We start from the raw sequence: 22,211 nt of genomic DNA, 5'->3' as shown, positions 1-22,211 counted from the left end.
TGGTGCTACCGCGACCGTACGAATGGACGAGTCTTATGATGTGTTGACTGTCAGTGCTTTTGTGCTGCATATGATGAATGCAAAATGATGAGTATTTTTCATATATTAGTGTTACTAAAAGCCTAAAAGGACATTTTTTTATCAAAATAAAGTATTCAACATTTTGAACAAATAATGTAAGTCTGATTCTTTTGTGCCGAGAAGTTCTTTTTTCCATGTCAAGGATAGTCACCGTCAAAAAACATAGGCGCGCGTGTTTTCCACGCATTTTTTTGGGCGAGTGAAAATAAGTTTCAGCTAATATTGAGGAAAGAAGTTGGCATATTTTTTTCTTCTTTTTTTTCTTTGTTTTTAAAAAGGTATTAGAACCTGAGTGGAGACTTGCATTAACGAAATGGGACGTAAGTGCGCATTTTTGCACCCTGAGTATTGATGTGCATCATAATGTATGCGTTTCGAAGCCGCGACAAGTACACGCCGCGCTGTGCCGCACACTGTGGTATTGGACCTGAAAAGCTGGCCAAAACTATTTATCACCAAATATCGCCGAATTTTAAAAATATTTTACAATCAGTACTTCTTCTTAAGTGATAATATGCACAATTTAACCACCTAACACATCATATGACAATTTGCGGTGAGTTTAAAGCAAGAAGCCCGCCAAAAAGCCTTTAAAAGGACGCAAAGTATCTGACTAAAGCGGTGCATTTAGACGAGTTTCTCCTTCACCTATGGTCTACTTTTCGAAATAAGGACTTTCTATTACCCCATTAATGGTTTTTTTTTTAAAATAGCGTAAGTCACTTCAAAATTTTTGACGAAACAGCCGATCTCTCATTGAGGAGTAATTGTACATTTCTCAACAAAATTAATATGAATCATTCTAGATATTAGATTTTTGACAGTTTTGAATCAAAATTAGTGCTAGTATGAAAGTGCCGCGACCTCCATATGATGATTTGAGGATAAATTATAAGATGAAAATGAGTTTCATCATAATAAGAACCATTGTAAGGACAGAAAGCACCTGTGAAAATGATTCATTTTGATGGGTTCCTTCCTAACCCATGGTCCACATCTCAAAGTGAGGACACTTCACTGCGGAATTCGTAACAAAACCACATATCTCATTTTTACGAGGCTTCAAATATGCCTCTCAGCGTATAATTTCATGGTGCCAGAGGGCCACTTTTAAAGCCCCACCCCGCAGCCGTATGGACTCAAATTTGTCTGTCAAAGTAAAACATGGCATAAATATGTCTATACTCAAGGATAATGCACGAAGAGATTGTTAGATAACGGATTAAACACTTTTGCAAGACTTTAAAGTGACCCTCCCATCCGCTTTCAAATTATTTTTTTTTATCCCTCTTTCGAGGGCATAGAGGCCAGAGAAATAGGTTGCGTGGCCAAATATCATCCAATTTGGTACTAAATGGGTCAGAGCTGTTGGAAAAATACAATTTCAGTCGTTAGTATCGACAAATTTTTCCCATTCATATTTGTGAAAATCGCTCAAAAGTCCATCTTTAAAGTAAAAAATTTCCGTTTCCTCAGTTTTCCTCAGTCTGTCACCTCTGAATCCTGAAAATTCCCAGTTTGGACTATAACATTCCGCCTTAAACCGCTTGAGCGCAGTTGAGCGCAAAAAGAAATCGGACTCTGAATTTCGAAAAAAACGTTTACTTTTACATCACTTTTCAACCCTCTGTGAAAATCACTAAAAAAGGAAAATTCGAAAATACTGTGGTTAGTTGTGTAGAATATACCCCTAAAAATACGTTGCATATCGCCAAACTTCCCTCCTATGGTCGCACAGTTGAAGTAAACTGATCGACGAGTCGCGCGCCGAAACATATCAAAATAATCGCCGAGAAATAGGTAACTTCTCTCTATAGGTCTCTTCGCGGGAAATTGAGCCACTCGAAAAATGGTACATACATGTCTACCAGGGTAAAAAACAGTGTAAATTTCGAATATCACATTGGTTTTCCAATAAAAAAAAATTTAAAATTGAGGTTTTGGCCAGGTTTTTCGGTCAAATACCACAGTGTGCGCCGTGAAAAAGCAAGAGTGCCTCACTCATATACCACAATGCCTTGCTATGAGTTCTCTCACGACTGCAAGCGTGTCGTAAGTTCGTAAGATCTTCCCTAACCGGACGAGTTTTTACTCAAGTGCTTTCCCAGTGTTGGTATTGTGTTCCGTGTGAAACGTGGGTACCCACAGTCACTTACAGAGCTCTTTAAGCGGAGTAAGATCCATTGCTATGTTTCATGATTTATTTTTATTGCTCATTTTCCTTCCGTTCTTTCAACTTTCTTGAAATGTCCCTGCAGATATGATAAAATTGGAGAATCGGGTTTTTTGTGATAGATTTTTGATTCGTATGTGTACTAATTGGCCAAGAGTAATGAAATTGCTAAGAAATTTCTCGTTTTCAGCTTTTCCGACAAATATCTTAAAATTTCGATTTGAGGTTATGTTCTATTGTTTTGAACCAAACGATACATCGAATCACTATCGAATACGATCCATAGGAGAACTCTAATGTTCTATTTTGTGCTGTGAAAGGATGATTAACTTTTTCGCGATTTTTTACGGCGCGAAGAGTAAAAATACGAGAATTTAGAACGGGCTCAGCGAACTAAAGCACTATAAAACTTGTGAAATCATCAGGTCTTAGGAGCTGTAATATTGACTGAACTACAGCGAAATATGTTTCACGTCTCGAATCGTAGGGCCTCAAAAATAGAAAAAGTATGCTGGGATTCTATTTGGCAGCACCGAGTGCAAGTAACACGTAAACGCGAGTGCATACTTTTCGGGAACCGCTTTTTTTTCACTTGAGCGAAAGCTGCTTAGCGGCGGCGGAGCCCGACGCGAAAAGCGCTAGATCATTACGACGCCTCAAAAGAGATACGGAGCATCCTCTCCTTCTCGACCCGCCCAAACCCGACCCTCCCTTTGCTCCGACAAACATCAAACGTCCACGGAGCAGCAAAATGACTAAAAAATGCGGCTCCACCCCCGACTTCCATCTCCGTGCCCGAGACTTCAAAGCGACTAACAAGAACTTGACACTCTCCATTCACACTCGGTTGGAAAGAATTCCGCGCCGGCACGATGGCGGGCAGAGAGAGGGCGGGAGCATGCGAAATTGTATTATCAATTTGAGAGGTGGCTTTTCAACGGACGTGCTTGTTTAGCTCAGGAAACGTGTAAAATTTCGCCAAGAAACACGTAGCGCGAGTCGAACGTCTACTTCGGACCTTCGTGCTTGGCGAAAATTCCCTTCGAAACGGCTGCTCTTGCGCTTGATACGCTGTTAGCTTCGTATTCATTTGCAATCTAAAAATATTAGTATTTTTGTTGAATGCATCTAATTTAACCAAAAAATAATTGAATCTAGTGTATTAGTTTTTTTTAAATGATATGAAAAAGTCGAAGACTGAAATTTAAACCAACAAAATCCAAAGGTTTTTTTTTAAGAGTCTAGACTCATAATAAAAATTGACAAGAAAGAACACACTTGATTCAATCGGATTCTTGCTTAAATCGAGAGCCAAGCCTCTTACTTTAAGCAGATTTCCTTAAAATTCAAGCAAACATACGATTGAATCAAGAATAATCTTTCTTGTCAATTTTTTTAGGAGTATGGACTCTGAATCCAAGAGACTTTTTTTCAAAGAGCCATACGACTTTTGTGAAAAATTATTCACACTTCTTGTAATACAAACATTGTTCGTGCGAATAAATCTCTGATAGGTTTAGATTGAAAGGTTTTTACATTAAAAAGAGTGAATACGTGCGTGGTTTATTCTCTTTTATAAAAAGTTTTAAAGTTCATTCGTTTGCTGACAAAAGCCAGCTTTTCAAGACAAACTTAGGCAACCTTTCTTAGGTCTTAAAAGGAGACGTAACGAGAGTCGCAAAAAAAAGAGATAAAAAAAAGACCGTGTAAAAAGGCTATCCAAAAAAGGAGGGTGTCGAAGTTGAGATTAACGTTGACTACGCGGAGTAGTTATGTTTCAGGGAGAGGAAAATTGAGAGGTAAGATGAAAGGAACTCTTTGATGCAATCCGCAAAACAGGAAAATCTTCGAGATCTTGCTCTGCAGATTTTCCGTTGAAAGAAGCATTACCACCTGAAGATGGTAGCTGACATTACTCCTCGAATGAAAGCCCGACTTTTCCTCGTTAAGCTTGAAAATTGAGCCGCTGAGGTGAGGGATAACAGGTGTTTCCGTTCAACAGGTCATCTGTATAGACATTTGAGAGCTTTATTCTTTTGCGGCATCACGGTTTCTTGATGGCTGAAGATGTTTCGTCGAAGGATCCCTAACGAACCCTGTTCGAGTTTAAAGCTTTGATAGCTAAAAAGGTTGACAATAAAACCCATCGGGTACAGAGAGGTACCCAAGCAGAGTTTTTTTCTAAGAGGGTAAGCAGTGAGGATAGCCTTGTTTTGATTTTGCAGTCGAGTTGTGCAAGTTCCCTACTATTTCTACCAATGAATCCCCTTCTGACTTTAACGGATTCATGTTAAAAAAAAAATTGGACCAAGAAAAACAGCGCAAACAAGAAGGCAAATAGTCCCATTTTGCTTGAATACAATTACATGATCGGAACCCTAGTTTTTTTTAGAACATTTTTCAGACTAACAATAAAATTAGAGAACCTGTCAAAATTCCGTTAAATGCTCTTAACATTAGGGCTTCGAATTTTGATTTACTGTTCTTGAGACTGCAATAGAGTATGCAACATTGAAAACTGAAAATTGTTCGTATGTACGTTTGACCCTGAAAGGGGATTTTTCGCTTTAACCTGACCTATTTTAGTTATTCTATTTAGATTAATTTTGCCCGTCCGTCGGGGTCACGCAAAATTTGTGAAAACTTGACTGGTGTTGAATGCTTTCACAATCTATACTATAAGCTCCAAGACCTCCTAATTTTGCGAAACTGGTGACGCTTAGTTCCAGCGTTCTACCGGGCCGATTTTCATGATTTTTGCGGCAATCGACGGGCAATTGTCTCTAGATAAGCCAACTCTTTTCGGATTTTCAAAATATGGCCCAGGTTTTTTTATATTACGTGGTAAAGTTGCGAATTCTCCCATTTAAACAATGTAAATTTATACTTTTTGTCATAGTTCGTTTGAGCGTTCTACCGGGCCGATTTCCATGATTTTTGCGTAAATCGACAGGTAATAGGCCCTAGATGAGCCCGCTGTAATCAGATTTTGGAAAAAGGACCCAGGTTTTTTTAAAATCACGTTATAAAAGTGAGTGAGTTTACAGAATGCTCCGGTACTGCTACCGCTATGCGCGGGAGGATGCGCAGTGGTCGAGGAGGTTGCGCAGTAGCTGTGTAGCCTGCGCATCAGCTCTACACTTATCTACACAAGATTCGCGCCAGTGTCCACACGTCGAGCGGTGGTCGAGTCGTCTAAGACGTCGAATGCGTCCATTTTGAACTCGGTGTGGGTTCGATCCCCGACCCACGAAGTCTTAATGATTACCTGTGTGACTATCACTGTGCATTGTTTTACTGCAATATTTCATCAAGCAGTCATTCCAAAACGCGTCCTTTTAATTTTAAAGTAATTTTAAGTAATGTTTAAAATTAAAGTATACCTCATATCGTAATTTTTTAGGGGAAAAATAAAACTAACACCGATAGGAGGGTAAAAATAGGGCCGCGAAGCGGCCCATTGATGGCGCGGAGCGCCTTCAGGGGGTTGGGCCGCGTAGCGGCCAGGGGGCGTAGCCCCCTAGTATTACAATATTATCCGACGTCTTATTCCTAGATTATCGGGCTCGTAAAGGTACTCGGCGGCGCAGGGGGTCAGCAACCCCCTTCCCTGGAGGTTGTTAAGAATAATTTTTCAACCCTTCTCGAACCCAATTATAGCGCGGGCAGTATGAAAAACACCGCGGCAAATTAAAAGTGAGAGGGATGGCAGATGGCGTGCATTGCATAATCATGAGATTCCGTGGCGCGTTTGCCGGCAGCTTATAATAACTTCATCGCGGGAGTGCGGAGTGGCAAAAGGGGAATTGAAACCCTCCGAACGGGAGGAGGGGGGAGTCGTGGGAACCGGAGGCTCGTGAGTATCAGAAGTAAAGTTGTGAGGTGGCGAAAATAATACTATAGGTGGCGCTAGTAAGCCACCGCCGCCGCGCTACGCGACTCGAATGCGCGCGGAATAGTCACGCTTACGGGCGAGGTTGTCAGGTTGCACGTTGAATGCTCGCTTTTTTCGGGGTTTAAGGGAGATCGCTCTAGGAACTGACAACGGCGGGGGACCCAGAGTGGTGTCGGTGGAGTGCTGTGATGAATGGGGATTTTGCCCGTCATAATTAGGCACCGACGTCTTGCCTCCCATCGGGACGCTGCCAAATAGTTTGAGAGGCTATCGCTTCAATGAATTTACATTTATTTACCATTGCGACGTTGCTGATTACCAATTCCACTTTGAGTTTCGACTAGGAGGAGCCCTCCCAGCCTCTACGCGACCCAACCCCAGAGTACACCTACCAAACCCATTATTGCCCCCCTCCCCTTTATTGCCTACCAAAAATCGCACAAATCGTATGAAATTTCGACTGGTCTGATTTTTGAAATTTTGCGTTAGTCGGGTAGACATAGATGCCGTAGGTTGAAAGGCGGAGCGTGATTGGTCGACTATGTCTATTCACTGCTTTATCGTGCCTTCGTCAGGTGAAATGGACGACATGTCGGAAACTTAAGGGGTGCCTTTAGCTTGTCGTGAGTTCCACCCAACATAGGCACGACAAAGGAACGATAAGACGTAGCCGACCAATCACGCTCCGCCGTTTAACCTGAGTCATCTATGTCTACTCGACAAGTACAACATTTCAAAAGTAGACAGCAGGTAGAAATTTAAAACGAACAAATACAATGAGTGAAAATTTACGGAGTCAGAGAGCTTCTACATCGACGGTGAAACTACCAGAACACGTAGCTCATTTGCGGTGTTCAGAAATCCCCGCTCCAATTTTATTTTTGTGAAAGAGAACAAACCAATATGATTCCTTGAAGTTTTCACGGATTTTTCTTTACACAGAGAGGAAAAATCAGGAAAGTTTTCAAAAATTGACATTGAGTAGTTTTCCATTAAAAAAATAAAGTATGACAGGAAGTCTATGACGTCGCGAGGCGAGATACGCGGTCTGCCAGTTTCACCGTCGAAACGAGATATGGAATGCAACCGTTTGTGTTCGATGAAAATGATATAGATTTCTCTTCCTAGTGCGAAATGTACTTCCTGAGACTTTTGATAATGTGCGTCCCATTAAAGGATTTCTCTTGCAACATTTCTTTTGGACCAATGAAATTGCATTCGGATAATATTTATTGTTATGGTTCATTGTAAATTTCAAATCCTGACTTATTATTCTTGAATCTTAGCAACTGTCCTTATAACTTTCCATCAGAAATATACAAAATTATACTGTTTCACAATCCAAGGTGTGCTTTCCCTAAAATCAAAAACTTGCGATTCCCTCTTGTACTACCACATGCTGGATAACGACTTTAAGATTTCCTATAAACCCCGTGAGCTATATGAAAAACGGAGGACACCGGCAAAACTTAACTCGGAGAGTTGTTTCCAAAATAGAGGGTATATTACAAACGTGTTCATGCAAAAAACGCCAAAATAAGTAAAACTTATTCCGGAGTTTTGAAAATTCAAAATTTCATAGCTCAAGAACCGTCGTTTTGAGAACAAGCTGCTCAAAATTTTCATGGGAGATTGGCCGTATTTAATGTTTGACATTGACGGATTAAACTAGAACTAGACGTCCTCTTATAGCTACATAAGACTGAACAAAACAACCTAATCTTGGGAATACTAGAGCAAGTCCTTGTTATAACATCAAAATGACATTTCTCAATTCAACTCGACAAAAATGGCTCCCCTTATCCATGAAGGGTTACATCTGTCAACGCCGCTGGGAGTGGGACTGGGCCCATAAATGATGAGCTTTCGCTGGAAGCCGCGCGCCGCGGTGGAGTTATTCAGCGAGCAAGTGAGCGACTGCACCAAAAGCGGGAAAACAGCTGTTAAAAGATCAAGCCGTTATTATATGCTAAGCAACGTCCGATTTTTCACTCCTCGAAATCTTTGCTTTAATTAAAAAGTTTCGCAATAAATCCCCGTTCCCTGTTTGTCTCCCGGCCCTTTTGTCGAGTCTCGACTCCGAGGCCATCAATCGCGGTTCGCTAGTCAACGATCACACTCACCAACTGTCTTTCAGATGGAGCGGGCGCAGTGCGCAGTTTCTGTCATTCCTGTTTGCCAGCTCTCGATTTTCTGTTCAAATTGAGAAACCTACGAGCGAACCTTGAATTTGCATGTTGCAAAGACACCCGATCGATGTACAGGGTACGAGGGTCATCCAAAAAGTAAGGTTCCCTACCTTGTATCTTCCGAACGAAAAAAGATAAATCAAATCGGTAAAAACTTACATATTAGGCATACTCTAAGCTTTAAAACAAGCTCAAGTTTTTGAAAATCGGTTGAGGACTTCGCAAGAAAACTCAATTTTACTGAGACGACCTCCCGTCGTCGCGTGCCCACCTCCGAGGTCAGGATGCGCGGAGAGTCCCTTACTTCAGACTCGGCTTATCGCCTCTAAACATCAAATCGAAAAGGAATTTAAAAGATTTTATCAAGTAGGCCTTACCTTACTTTTTGAGATAGTCTCCGCATCTTTTTTGACATTTCTGGTATCATTACAGCAGCTCTTTCACGCTTTCCGCGTAAAAAGTCTCGTCTTGGCTCCAAAACCAGTCATTGCCAGCGATCTGCACTTCCAAATCAGTTGCTTACCGTGGTAAAAGAGGTTGTTCCAAAAACGCCGATTTTGCCCCCCCCCCCCCCTGGATTCGGCCCAAACTTTGCTCAGATGTTGTACTAAGTGTCCCCGATGCTTGGGCGAAATTTCAGCCCCCTCGGATAATTAGGGGGGAGGCGGCAGGGGGGCAAAGTTGCAATTTTTTCAAAACTTCAAAAATCGATATCTCGCGAACGGTTCGAGTGTAAGTGTTGCGGTTTGCGCTAAAAAACGTAAAAAATATTCTCTACAAGAATATTGATGCTGTTTGCATGGTTGCGTAATTTATCGTAGTCATAAATCGATTTTTTCGATTTTGAAGGTTCGACTTTTTTTCGTTTTTCGTCTCTCCTCTCCAGGCGATCGTTGCTACGTGAATAAAAACCAGTTGAGGTGATTTTCCATGAAATTCTGCGTCTACCACACTTTGTTTGACCTTGGGAAAACGATTCATTACTGAGTTATAGTGATTTTTCTGCGCGTTCTCGGTTACGCGCGGGCGGCATATCGGCGGCGCTCCATCCCCCCCCCGGGCGAGGCAGAGGTTGTTTCACTGCTAGGGCCTTATATTTATGCTGTAGGCTGTAATTATCGATATTTTCTCCTTCCCCCACCCTTCCCCTCCAATAAATATTTTTTGTATACTTCGTTATACGGGGTGTCCCGGACCACCCGTACCAGGTCTCTTTCTCGGTCGGTTTAGGTAGTACGAAGTGGGGGACCGCGGGGTTAAACAGAGAATAGACCCCAAGGTATCCGAATTTCATGGTCCCGAAACTCCCCATGCCCCCCTTGGGAAGTAAAGAGGGGGTCACGATCCCAAAAGTCGGGAGACATTGTGCCTCCCTCTTTTACCCCCGAAGGGAGGTTAGGGGGGCTTCGGGACCATGAAATTCGGATACCTTGGGGTCTATTCTCTGTTTAACCCCGCGGTCCCCCACTTCGCACTACCTAAACCGACCGAGAAAAAGACCTAGTACGGGTGGTCCGGGACACCCCGTGTAACGAAGTATAAAAAAAATATTTATTGGAGGGGAAGGGTGGGGGAAGGAGAAAATATCGATAATTACAGCCTACAACATGAATATAAGGCCCTAGCAGTGAAACAACCTCTGCCTCGCCCGGGGGGGATGGAGCGCCGCCGATATGCCGCCCGCGCGTAACCGGGAACGCGCAGAAAAATCACTATAATTCAGTAATGAATCGTTTCCCCAAGGGCAAACAAAGTGTGGTAGATGCAGAATTTCATGGAGAATCACCTCAACTGGTTTTTTATTCACGTAGCAACGATCGCCTGGAGAGGAGAGACGAAAAACGAAAAAAAGTCGAACCTTCAAAATCGAAAAAATCGATTTATGACTACGATAAATTACGCAACCATGCAAACAGCATCAATATTCTTGTAGAGAATATTTTTTTACGTTTTTTAGCGCAAACCGCAACACTTACACTCGAACCGTTCGCGAGATATCGATTTTTGAAGTTTTGAAAAAATTGCAACTTTGCCCCCCTGCCGCCTCCCCCCTAATTATCCGAGGGGGCTGAAATTTCGCCCAAGCATCGGGGACACTTAGTACAACATCTGAGCAAAGTTTGGGCCGAATCCAGGGGGGGGGGGGCCAAAATCGGCGTTTTTGGAACAACCTCTTTTTCCCCAATCCTCCGTACTCTCTTAATTTAGCCTCAGGTGACTTTCATCTATTCCTGAGATGAAAAACTCCCACTGTGGAAAGCGATTTCCAACCGATTTAGAGGTGCAGATCGCTGGCAATGACTGGTTTTGGAGCCAAGACGAGACCTTTTACGCGGAAAGCATGAAAGAGCTGCTGTAATGATACCAGAAATGTCAAAAAAGACGCGGAGACTATCTCAAAAAGTAAGGTAAGGCCTACTTGATAAAATCTTTTAAATTCCTTTTCGATTTGATGTTTAGAGGCGATAAGCCGAGTCTGAAGTAAGGGACTCTCCGCGCATCCTGACCTTGGAGGTGGGCACGCGACGACGGGAGGTCGTCTCAGTAAAATTGAGTTTTCTTGCGAAGTCCTCAACCGATTTTCAAAAACTTGAGCTTGTTTTAAAGCTTAGAGTATGCCTAATATGTAAGTTTTTACCGATTTGATTTATCTTTCTTCGTTCGGAAGATACAAGGTAGGGAACCTTACTTTTTGGATGACCCTCGTATAACAATTGAGACACCTCGAAAGATGGACCAAATTTAACAGAGCGGTGTTGCGTCACCGTTGCAATAGGCATACCGTTTTGAGCATTTTTTCTAGAATTGTGCTTGATGGAATGGTTTTCACAGAATATTTAATTAAAATATTTTTCTGTTGTTGTTGGTATTTTTTTTTTTTCAGTTTATGTACATGAAACTACGTGTATCCTGTAATCTTTAAGTCAATTACTATTTCTTAGGGTTTCCTCGCACTGGCTCATATGCTCGGACCTCAGAGTGAGTTTGAAAGTTGAAGATACAAACTTATATTTTGTAATTAAACATGAAGTAACATAAAGAATGGAAATCCTTAGAAACCGAACTGAGGAAAGAGGTTTAAGGGTGTAATCCTCCATGACACTTAATGTCACAGATGAAATTCAACGCCTATTTTCCTTCAAAGTACTACTTCTCAATTTTGAAGTTTTGGCGGGAATGTGACTAGTTAAGCTCAGAAAAGCTCCGAATTAATTTTCTTGAATGCAACTTAGTTCGCGTCTGTTAATTTAAGTCCAAAGGATTCCTCATCAAAATTTCACGCAAAACACGTTCACTTTGCTTTTAAGAAAGTTAAAAATCGACTGATGAGTGGGAAATTAATGTTCACAGTTCACAGTAGAATCTGCAAATTCAACCTTTTGACGATAATTCTCATCCGGGCATTATTGATTGGAATTTCTGGTGATTCAGCAGAAGAATTTTTCGTGTTGCAACGTAGTGACTGGACAATTAATTGCGTCCAGCAACAGAATTTTGAGAACATAAAGAAAGTGTTTGACGCCTGAAGACAAAAAAGTGAATTCAAAATGGTCGTATGATTACTGATATTATTGTAAATTGCCCAATTATTTCTCTAAACTATGATATTCAATCGTATGAACTGCATACGCTTTTGTGCTCTTCCCAACTAACCTAGCGCGTTAGGTTAAGTACGCACAATACTTTATTATGACCCCAGATGTTACGTTTGACTCTCATACTGATATATGAAAACTACTCATCATTTTTTGTTTGACATATGCAACGCAAACAGCACGCAAAATCAACACATCAGGTCTCGCACTCTCCGTGAGTCGCGGTCGGACCAGTTTAAAACGCCTTCAAATGCGCGTGATACTGTGCAACACACCGAAGTTGATATAGTTGTATTCTTAGGTTCGAACCTAACTCGATTGAATTTCTCTGCCGAGTAAGGTAGGTCAGCCTAGCAATATTGCTGTATTCCAAGTTACCTGGCATATTTTAGGCCCATTATTGCCCGTGACAAAAATTTAAACCGTACTTGGTGTAAAAAAATAATTATCTCCAAATTTTTCTTGAGCTGTTTTGTTCTTAGGCAAAACGTTTCTACGGATCTGGGTGTTTCCTTGGAAATTTTAAAACCACCCAGTGCAAAAATAAAAAATAAAAAATAAAAAAAAAATAAAAATAGTAATATGAATGTGGACAACGGAAGCGACTCACCTGAAGGAAAACCTGTGCTTGAAACTGTTTTAGTCTTTGAGCGCGCCTGGCATATATCGGGTGGCAACTTTTGACAGGAAACATCGAATTTTCAGTCAAATTTTCAAAGCTCTAAAGTCCAAGGTGGCGGACTTAGCCGAAAGAGCTATTTTGGTTCTTCAAAAAGTATCTATCCTTACAATCAAGATATGTTGTCATATTCTGTTCATTATCAAAATCAATTTACTCTCAGCAAAAAGAAAACCTGATCTAGGCGAGCGTTTTGACACTGACGTGATGAAACTACTAGTTCTAATCAACCCAAACTTTTTGTTTTTATGAAGGACAAACAGGCGCTTGTAATAACTGATTGGGCAAAATAAGGGAGCCCATAAGTACTTGTTTACACAAGAGAATCCGTCCAACATTGCTCCCAAGCCACGTCGGCTGGCATAGCACGCCATTTGCGCGCACAGTGTAATGTGCGCAATTCCGTAATTTCGCGTGGATGCAGGGTGCTGAAAACTGTTCCTCCTTCCGTAAATGGGCAATTCTATTTCACTCAACCATAGCTCCCGAGCCCGGACGCTGCAAGAGAGAAAAGAGGCAGGCTGCAACAACCCTGAGCACTCGGCGCATTCCCCTCTGCAGATTAAGTGCATTCCTTGTCGAAACTCATTTTTTCTATTTTCCACGCGTGGCTCTCAGGCTCTCGACGCAGTTTAATTTCGTGGTTCTTGCGTTACCCTGCGTTCCGCCCGGTCCGCGATTCGACATTCCTCCTGTCGAGTGCTTCAAGGGTTATCGCTCTTGCCAGATCCTCTATCGAGCAAAATCTTGACATTCTTTCGCGACCGCCGAACACAGTCAACAATTATGAGGATTCTAATCCAAGATTTACGGAAAAAACATGGTGCTCCACAAGAAAATCTCCAGTACGTTAACCGTTCAAATCAAGTAAATCCAGGGAATATTTCACGTGACCCCAGTTTTTTTCGAAATTTTAGACCCCCCCCCCCCCCACTTTGTGTGTTTTAATAATTGATGATAAGAATGCCCGAGACCTTTCCTCCTCTTGGGACCTCTCAATGGCCCATCATTGAGAGCTCGTATAATCGTCGCGTGACAAAAAAATGAGGGTATGAATTGTTGAAACCGAAAAGAACTCATGAGTTGTTGCGCAAATCAGCGCATTAACTGTACTAACATTTAACAGGGTTTGCGATAAGATATTCTCATGTATTTCTCCGCTATTGGCAACCTTGGTGTCTTCCAGCAGCCAATTCCACATCGAGGAAAAATTTAGATGGACGAAGAATTCTAGTATAACAAGGCGCTGGGACCTTTATTGTTAACCACTGGCCTACTTATGTATGCATACTCGAGTCGTAAAGAAATCCTTAAAAATCTGTACAACCGCCAAAACTTCTTTCCTCCGCTTTGTGAAGGCAAACTTTTATTAATGGAATAACGCTGTTTGGCTGCAGTGCTTCCACTGAATAACTGCCGATGTATATTCGCACTCGGAAAAACTTTCGGATTGGTTATTGGTAAGTTTTCAACTGCGATGAGAATAAAGTCGGTTAAACCTCCGATAGCAATTATTGGATCGTTCAATTTCAGGATACGCCATTTTTAGAGAGGAAAAATGCTTAGATAACGGGGGGAAAACCAGTATAGAGTGATGGAAAGGAATGCAGAGAAAGTGGAGCCACCTTTTGTGATAAAGACACGACTATTTTAATACGGTCACGATCGCATGTGCTGGGGTTATAAGATTTTGGGGTCGTAAAATGACCAAGTATTTGGCTATTCATCAAGAAATTTAGTCGCCAAAAATATTTTGAGGAGAGAAATTCGGAATCGCCGTCAGTTTTATTCTACTTATAAACTTTAGAGAGTAGAGCCAATACGGCGGTTTGAAACCGTAAAACATTTTCAGCTACTGATTTTCAAAACTTCGATTCCGAGGGCACTTAGACTTGAGACATTCGAAGTTGCTATCAGTTTTCAACTTCGTTTGCCACATAGCGCTACGAATCAGAAAATTCTTCTCATTGATAGATTCTTATCGCTGCTTATGGGGCTCCTGATAGGGAATTCACTCTGTTGTTACTCTAAAAGCGAAAAGAATTGCACGGTAAAAAATAAATACAAAGAGCCTAAAGGAGGTAGTTATGTTGTAATTTTGAATTGCGTATGATTCAACTTTGGATCCGATTAAAGTGGCCACGTGCCCAGTACTTGGAAACGCCATGGAACAAAAAGAAAATTGAAAATGGAAATTAATCTCTAAAATGCTAAAGAACGATTCAAATATCTATTCAGGTGCTTTATTGTTGCGCTTTTACGTCATCCGTAGGTGAGGGAAAAATAGAATTCTTTTCTAACAGCATGTCAGTATTCGCAAAATGGACTTCATTTTCCGAAAAAAAAAAAAAAAAAAATCATTACGTCGAAGCATAAATCTAATGTAGATTTTAATGTAAAGTGATCCCTCAATTTTTTCTTTTTTCTTCTTCTTTTTTCTTTTTTCCTGTGTGTGTCGCACTAGATGGTTTTAAAAATTCCAAGGAAACACTTTTATTTTTGGAAATTAAGGCTCTGAACTAAACTTAAGGTTTTGCATTCAACAATTTGTTTCCAATATTTTTATATTTGTCTATGAGAAATGTGCGCACTTTCATTTTTTAGCTTGGGTTTTTTTTAGATGATTAATAGTCTCTCTAGAATGAGAGAGGCTCACGGTGCAAATCCGTTGCCCGGGTAATTAAGGGATAATTTACCTACTGTAATGTCGCTTGAAATAAATTAGTGGCATAATCCGCACTGATGTCAACGGCAAAACGGGAGGGTGGAGAGGTCCGTTCGTGTAGGTGTTGTCAAATACAATTTCTCCGCTAAATTTTATTGTGTATTGTCATAACGTGTCTAATAGTTTGTTTTATTAGATTATTTGTCCTATTTGTGTATTTATTTGTCCTTGCTTTACCTGCTTTATTTTAGCACATTGGATGTAATTCTACACGGAAAAAATTATATTGCCAATTTAACAATTTTGTAGTTAAAAAAAGTGTCCAACATGTTTCAATGTAGATTTTACTTTTAAAAAATGCTAATTTAACCGTACCCGTGGTTAATTTAGCTTCCTACTGTTGTAAAATGTATATTTGAAACATGCCGGACATATTTTGTTAACAATTTAATTGTTGATTCAGCAATCAATTTTTTTTTACGTGTACGACTAGTACATAAAAAATTGATAGTCTTTTCTTCTTTCCTTCATTTCCAATGTCACCGTTAGTAGGGAAAAGGATCAAAGTGCCAAATATTTCAGGGTACGAAGTGTTTGACTCAGACTATTTTCAGTATAATGACCGAGTCAAAACAATCTATTCAGAACAAAAAAAAAAGAACTAAGTCCAGTCTGCGATTGAATTCTGCCAATAGAGCAAATTTCACGATTATTGCAACTTAAGGCTTTGATTGGAACCAAATGAAGTTCTACCCAGAGACAATACCACACACCATCGCCTTTAGATCAGCTCGGCGATTCGCCGCAAGTGCGAGAGGCTTTTAAGGTTACCAATTAGGTATATTGATGTTTTAATTTTTCGATCTCAATAGTTCAAAATGAATATTTTTATCGGTAATGTGAGGCATGGTGATCAAAACGATTGCATTGCTCTTTCCTATTTATTTTGCCAAATCTGGCAAAGCTAACTGCTGAAGCGAAAGTGGAATGCTGAACGTAAATGCAACGCTCTAGCTTATTCAATTCATAAACCGAGTAGAGAGATGGAATTTAAACAATAAAATTACTGCTAGCTAATTGTTTCAAACTCTCCGATTTTTTTGCAGTCTTTTTCATTCTTGATTTTAACTGCGTCCTACAAATAATTGGGTAACTTGACAACTCAACTCTACAGTCACAAAAGTAATGCTACCACCCCCTGCTTTTTACATTAGGGATAGAATTTTTTCGCTATCCATTTGTTATTGAAATATATTCTTTTCCAGTGGACCTACCTCTCATTACGTCGATGGCACACATGTATCATCGACCGAATAACCTATGAGAGTTGATAATTAACGTAGCTTTTAAAATTGATGCTGAATATGATGAGAATGATTCTGCCAGTTTATCTTTAATTTTTGGTGTCTCAAAAAACAAGTAAAAACCCCGAGAAGCTTTGAAAAAACTTCAGGCCCATCTTTAATTTCTACTTTTGGGTCAAGAAAAAACGTCGAATTTGCTTACAGACGTTGTCGCATTTCCTCTGAAATAGATTAATTTTTTAAACAGCTTGTAAATAAAGATGCAGCGTTCAGCAAAAGGAAACCATGAGGAACATGTAGATTTAAAAAAAAAGTTAAGAGTTCGCCTAAAATCATATTTTCTTTCAATACAAATTAAAGTCCAATACAGCCTCCTGAATCTCCAAACCTACAAAACTATACAAAACTTTGTTTTTCGTTCAAAATGCCTGCGCCACTTGGATCTTTTATGTTACATGCTGCCAATAAGTTCATTTACTTTTCGGTGATTTTTTATCAATAATTAAATCTCGCACTTGTAAATATGAAGGAAAATATTTTCATTACCTATTTAAAAAACGAACGCTTCTATTCCAAACGAGAGATGAGTGAAAGTTAGAATGTCACTTGGAAAATTTATGAGGGGCTTACATAGTTGCATAAATTTAATCTTCACTGGGCTGAACATGTTTAACAATACTCAATAGGAATAATTACACCCGAGGATTTTCGGATACTTGAGAAAATTAATAGGCCAAAAAAAAAAAAAAAAAAAAAAAAAAAAAAAAAAAAAAAAAAAATCAATATAGCTTAGTGTAAAAAATTCTCTTGAAAATTTTCTTTCAAAATTTTTCAACGCCACGTCAGAGCATTCACTCGAAACAGGAGTTGGCCAAGGAGAAGACTTAGAAAATTCATGCGCTGCTATATATTTCATGGTTTGAGAATGACCCGAGTGGAAAAGTAAATGAAACTCGATGCAAGGAGGGGAAAGGCGAAAGGAGAAAATTTGAATGAAATTATGATAAAACACGACGATAACACGACTGGCAAGTTTAATGGTTGCCCCTCCAGTAAGGGGACGACAACGGGTTTTATTTCACAAAAGGTAGTAAAATAAGTTTATTAATGCTCCGAGAGATTCCTTGTAAACAAAGTTGAGGGGAAAAAAGCACACAGATAGAATTTTTCACGTTCTCCTATCTCCGGTTTATCATGCAACAATACACCAACAAGGAGTCTCGAGTGTGTGGGGGCGGCGGCGGGAACGCGGGAGGGGCTGAAAATGGAGAGGGGGTGCGGAATGTTTGGCGTTCTTTGTTTCATAGATTTATGGCTGCCTCCAAGCGTACAATTCCGTTAGCTTGCATTTTTGATGCTGCATTAAGTTCTGTTCTTATGAAAATTCTCAAATTGAAATTTCTTGCAGCCTTGAACCGCGCCCGCCCTTACCCCCGCCTCCCCGTGCACCATCCGCCTCGGATCAAATTGAGTTAAGAGCTATTCGCGAATTGTACGTCTCCTCGTCTGACGTCACGGCCCGCCGCAAATTCAACACGGCCAGGCATTGCGGGTTGCGTAACGGGGCGGCGCAACACGCCCGCGCCCTGCAGATTGCATCTAGGCGCGGCGCCGTGGAAAAGCTTTTGATGCTTATCCTCGCCTCCCACTCTCGCTTAAGATCCCGTTGTTCTCTTATTAGAGTTCAATTTCATTTAGCCTCTCTCGCCAGGCTTCCACCGTACTCGCATCATCGATGTATCGATACTTATGATGTATCTTCATTCCGGAACAGTCTCTTACTGAAACTCGATGGAGGATTTTAGTACTTACATCACAGTATGATGAATAACACGATTGTTCGTAGCCAGTTACAATCAAGTTTCTATCTTTTTTCACCTCGTGGAACCCGTATGTATAAGCTAGGCCAAAGAGACACAAAAAATCCGCACTCGCGACGGACGCCAACTGAGGGGCGCCAACATTTCTCGCCTTTCTTCTATTTATTTAATATTCGATAGATTTTCATGTTATTTGGTGTGGACCTTACCTCTCATTTATTTCATCTGATATTAGCTTTCACATTTATTCAATTAAATTCATATTCTATTTAAAATGAATTTTAAAAATGAGAGCTTTTTAAAAATAGTTACGATGATATCACTTTGGTAATTTATTTGATTTCACGTTTGGATAAGGTGACTCTGTGCCACTTTTCTAACGAGGCAACTTTGGTTTTTGCTCTAGCAACAGTTCACAGAAAAATCCATTTGACAAATTCTAAAACCAGGGTCAAAAAGCCTTATAGTCCAAAGTCTGCACGCAACCGCCATAAAATTTCCATTCGTTCACTTAAGTGGATGATACCACTAGTGAAAATTTTTCAGGACATTATTAGTCAGACTATGGTATAAATAGCTTGACACGGGCTTAATACAGTTTTAAAAAATATAATAAAGACACAAAGTCTTTTTGGGAATCGACCTGAAAATTTCGCGGTGGGAATAGATTTTCAAACTTTCCAACGGAACCCCCCCCCCCCCCCCCTCGTTGGTTGTGAGCGATATCCCCGTAATCCCGCCCGGTGAAGGGCTTTCAATGTTCCATAGAGGAAGCTGCGAAGTTGAAACCGCCATTGGAAACGGTGAATGAATGCTCGAAGCTCATATTTTCGCGCGTTAAACAAATGAAACCCGAGGCCGATGGATTGCGGGAGTAAGCGGGGGGGGGGGGGGGGGGGGTGCGGCAGGGTTGTCTCGTTTTCCCACGCGCGAATAATTTTGACTCCTGCCTCGATTATCCGGCCTCGGCTCGGTGAGGGAGCGAACAAACTTTTAATTATGCTCCTATGATGAACAGTGAACATCGACACCGTCGAGGGGGCTTCTTTGTCTTAATTAATTGTTATTTCTCGCCTCGCACCAATTTTCCGTTCGCGGAAAACCCCTTTCCGCCGGCGGGGCGGGGTCTCGACACAACGCACCCCCTACCCCGGCTCCCCGGCCTTGCTGCCACGAAGCATGAACAAATTTCACTGAAATTTCATTCCTGCAGCCGCGTAGGATTCCAGACTCATCAAAAAAGTGGCGGATTCGTGTGTGTCGGAGGGGGCCCCCCCCTCCGACACACACGAAACACACACCCCCGGCAGGGTGGCATTAAACGTAAGAAAGAAATGAAAGATTGGAAATTTCAGATATATATTTCATGAAATTTCACGAGGCTGTAAAATATTTCATATTTTTCAGGGGCTAGAGTATGCAACCCGCACCCAAACACACAAAAATAAAAGAAAGTCACAATTTTTACATTTTGCAAAACATGAGGAGGAGCCGGTATTTTCCAATATCTTTCATACACTTCTGAAATTTCATGAAATTTTTCACGTGAAATTTCAAAATTTTATTTTCCATGAAATTTTGCCACCCTGGGAGGGGGTCATTTGTTGATGTTGAGTGGGGGGTCCGGGGGGAGACACCCCCAGGGGAAAGGGGTTTGGAAGGCCGCCCCGGAAAATTTTTTAAAAAAGTGCGCCCTCCCAGATTGAATCGTAAGCAAGTTTAGCACACGATTTATGCATTATTTGAAAATTTGACGACGATTAAGGCAAACCATGACTTTATTTTGTTTGATTTCCACTGTATTTTTCTGCTCGAGGATGCCACGACAATTATTTAAAACGCAAAAATAGTCTTGAATGTATGTCATCAGTTATGGATCTACCGTCCAGATCTTCTATCGAAAATCATTTGTAACGAGAACTAAAAAATGCTCCGGAACCCAGTCCAAGTACCTTTTATGAACTTAACATCTCAAAATTGACAAGAAGATTTCGTAGCAGTCTTCTGTATTATTTTTCCTGTTACAAACCTTGCAAGAAGCGAGTATAAATTCTAGTTTGACTACGCCGGGGCGGGTGGGCCGGCACAGTTTGTCGTATGTTTGTGCACGGTTCCAAGTACACGTGCATCTGCGTGTTTACCGGCACGCTCCTAAGTTGGCTTTTGTTGTTGCGAGTGCGAACGGCTGAAACAGTTGCGAGATCGCGAACTCTCGCCGAACGCCCCCCTTCCCTTCGCGCCGTCGCAACGCTTTTCCGCAGTGTATTGTTTTTGAGAGCTCGAATCCTGAACACGTGTTTTCAAAACGGGCCTTTGTCGAACACCTTCCCCGGTAGCGTCCCCCTCTCGACACCGACCTTTTGAGCTGCAAAATTTTCGAAAACATTTTCGTAAAGGGCTAAATTCTCTACGCAATGCCGCTCGTTCCATACCAGGACATATTTCTGCGAAACGGATCTATAGACGAGTGGGAAAGATGGGGTGTGCTCTAGAAGGCCGCATAAAAAACAATGTTGCGGCGGGCATGATTGCCTGTGCAGAAATAGAAAAGCGGGATTTTCAATTCTCAGAAAACCTGTTAGCAGGTGTATGCATGGAAAAATGTCGAGCAAAGGCAATTTTTTTTAGGTTTACGCAGGGAATTTTAAGAAGCAGTATATATACAGTACTCTCTCGCTATAACGAATCGGCAAGGGACCGGGCGATTCCTTCACAAGAGAGAGATTTTCGTTAAAATGAGTGTTGTAGCGAAAGAATACTGTATTCCAAATTTCAAAGACACCTTACAACTAAATTAAATCGAACATATTTCTGCCAAATAGAACTATGTGCGAGTGAGAAAGATGGAGTGTGCTCTGGAAAGCTGCTTAAGAGACAATGTTAAAGTGATGATTCTCTGTGCGACGTAGCGACGACGTAGGTCTGCAATCACATATCGACGGTGAAACTACCAAACCACGTATCTCGTTTGCGGTGTTTAAAAATCTCCGCTCACATTTTATTTTTTTGAAGTAGACCAAATCAATATCATTCCTTGAAATTTTCACAGAATTTTCTCCGCACGAAGAGGAAAAATCACGGAAATTTTCAAGCCTGGACGTTAAGTAGCTTTTCATTTAAAAAATAAAGTATGACAGGAAGTCTGCGACGTCGCAAACCGAGATACGTGGTTTGGTAGTTTCACCGTCAATATCTTGTTTGCGGTGTCTGAAAATCTCCGCCTTTTTGTCATTTTTTTAAGGGAGAACAAAATGGCATCATTCCTTGAGGTTTTTTCCTGAATTTTCTTCGCACAGAGAAGAAAAATCACAGCAGTTTTCAAGAATTGCCGTTGAGTAATTTTCTATTTAAAAAATAAAGTATGACAGGAAGTCTGCGACGCCGCGACGTCGATACCGAGTTATGTGATAGCCTACTTACACCGTCGATAATTGATACCAAAAGCGATGAAACATTCAAAACGGAAAGTGGACATTGCAAATGCCCATCGTGAAGATGCGAATCTGCGCTCACCATTTTCAACAAGCAGACCTTTCTTTCTCCAAAAAAGTTGGTTTTCTGTCGCTCAGTATTATACTCACCTGTCTCTTTGAATTGTCTACTTTTCGGAAGAATTTACGAAAAAGTGACACTTTTGTGGGCAGTGGTGTTATTATTTAGCAATGACTGACTAACAAGTTCAGAGTTTACTATTCATCTCAGAAGATGCGACTCAGGCGAGGAACCGAATTTATTATTTTATCATCCATAGGCAAACAACAACCTGCGACCAGAATTGAATTCACGTTACTTTTCTCTTGGGCTTCTCT

At 40.9% G+C, this 22,211-nt stretch overlaps 1 protein-coding gene across 1 annotated transcript in view; it reads right to left on the bottom strand.

The window, feature by feature from the left end:
• The window catches only part of Fur2 (furin-like protease 2), a 536,496-nt gene that overhangs the window by 51,408 nt on the left and 462,877 nt on the right, over positions 1–22,211 (bottom strand). The gene's annotated exons all lie outside the window — the stretch shown is intronic.

The sequence above is a fragment of the Bemisia tabaci genome, chromosome 1 (assembly GCF_918797505.1).
Source record: "Bemisia tabaci chromosome 1, PGI_BMITA_v3".
In the NCBI taxonomy this organism is placed as follows: domain Eukaryota; kingdom Metazoa; phylum Arthropoda; class Insecta; order Hemiptera; family Aleyrodidae; genus Bemisia; species Bemisia tabaci.
This window is presented reverse-complemented; position numbering and strand designations above follow the sequence as displayed.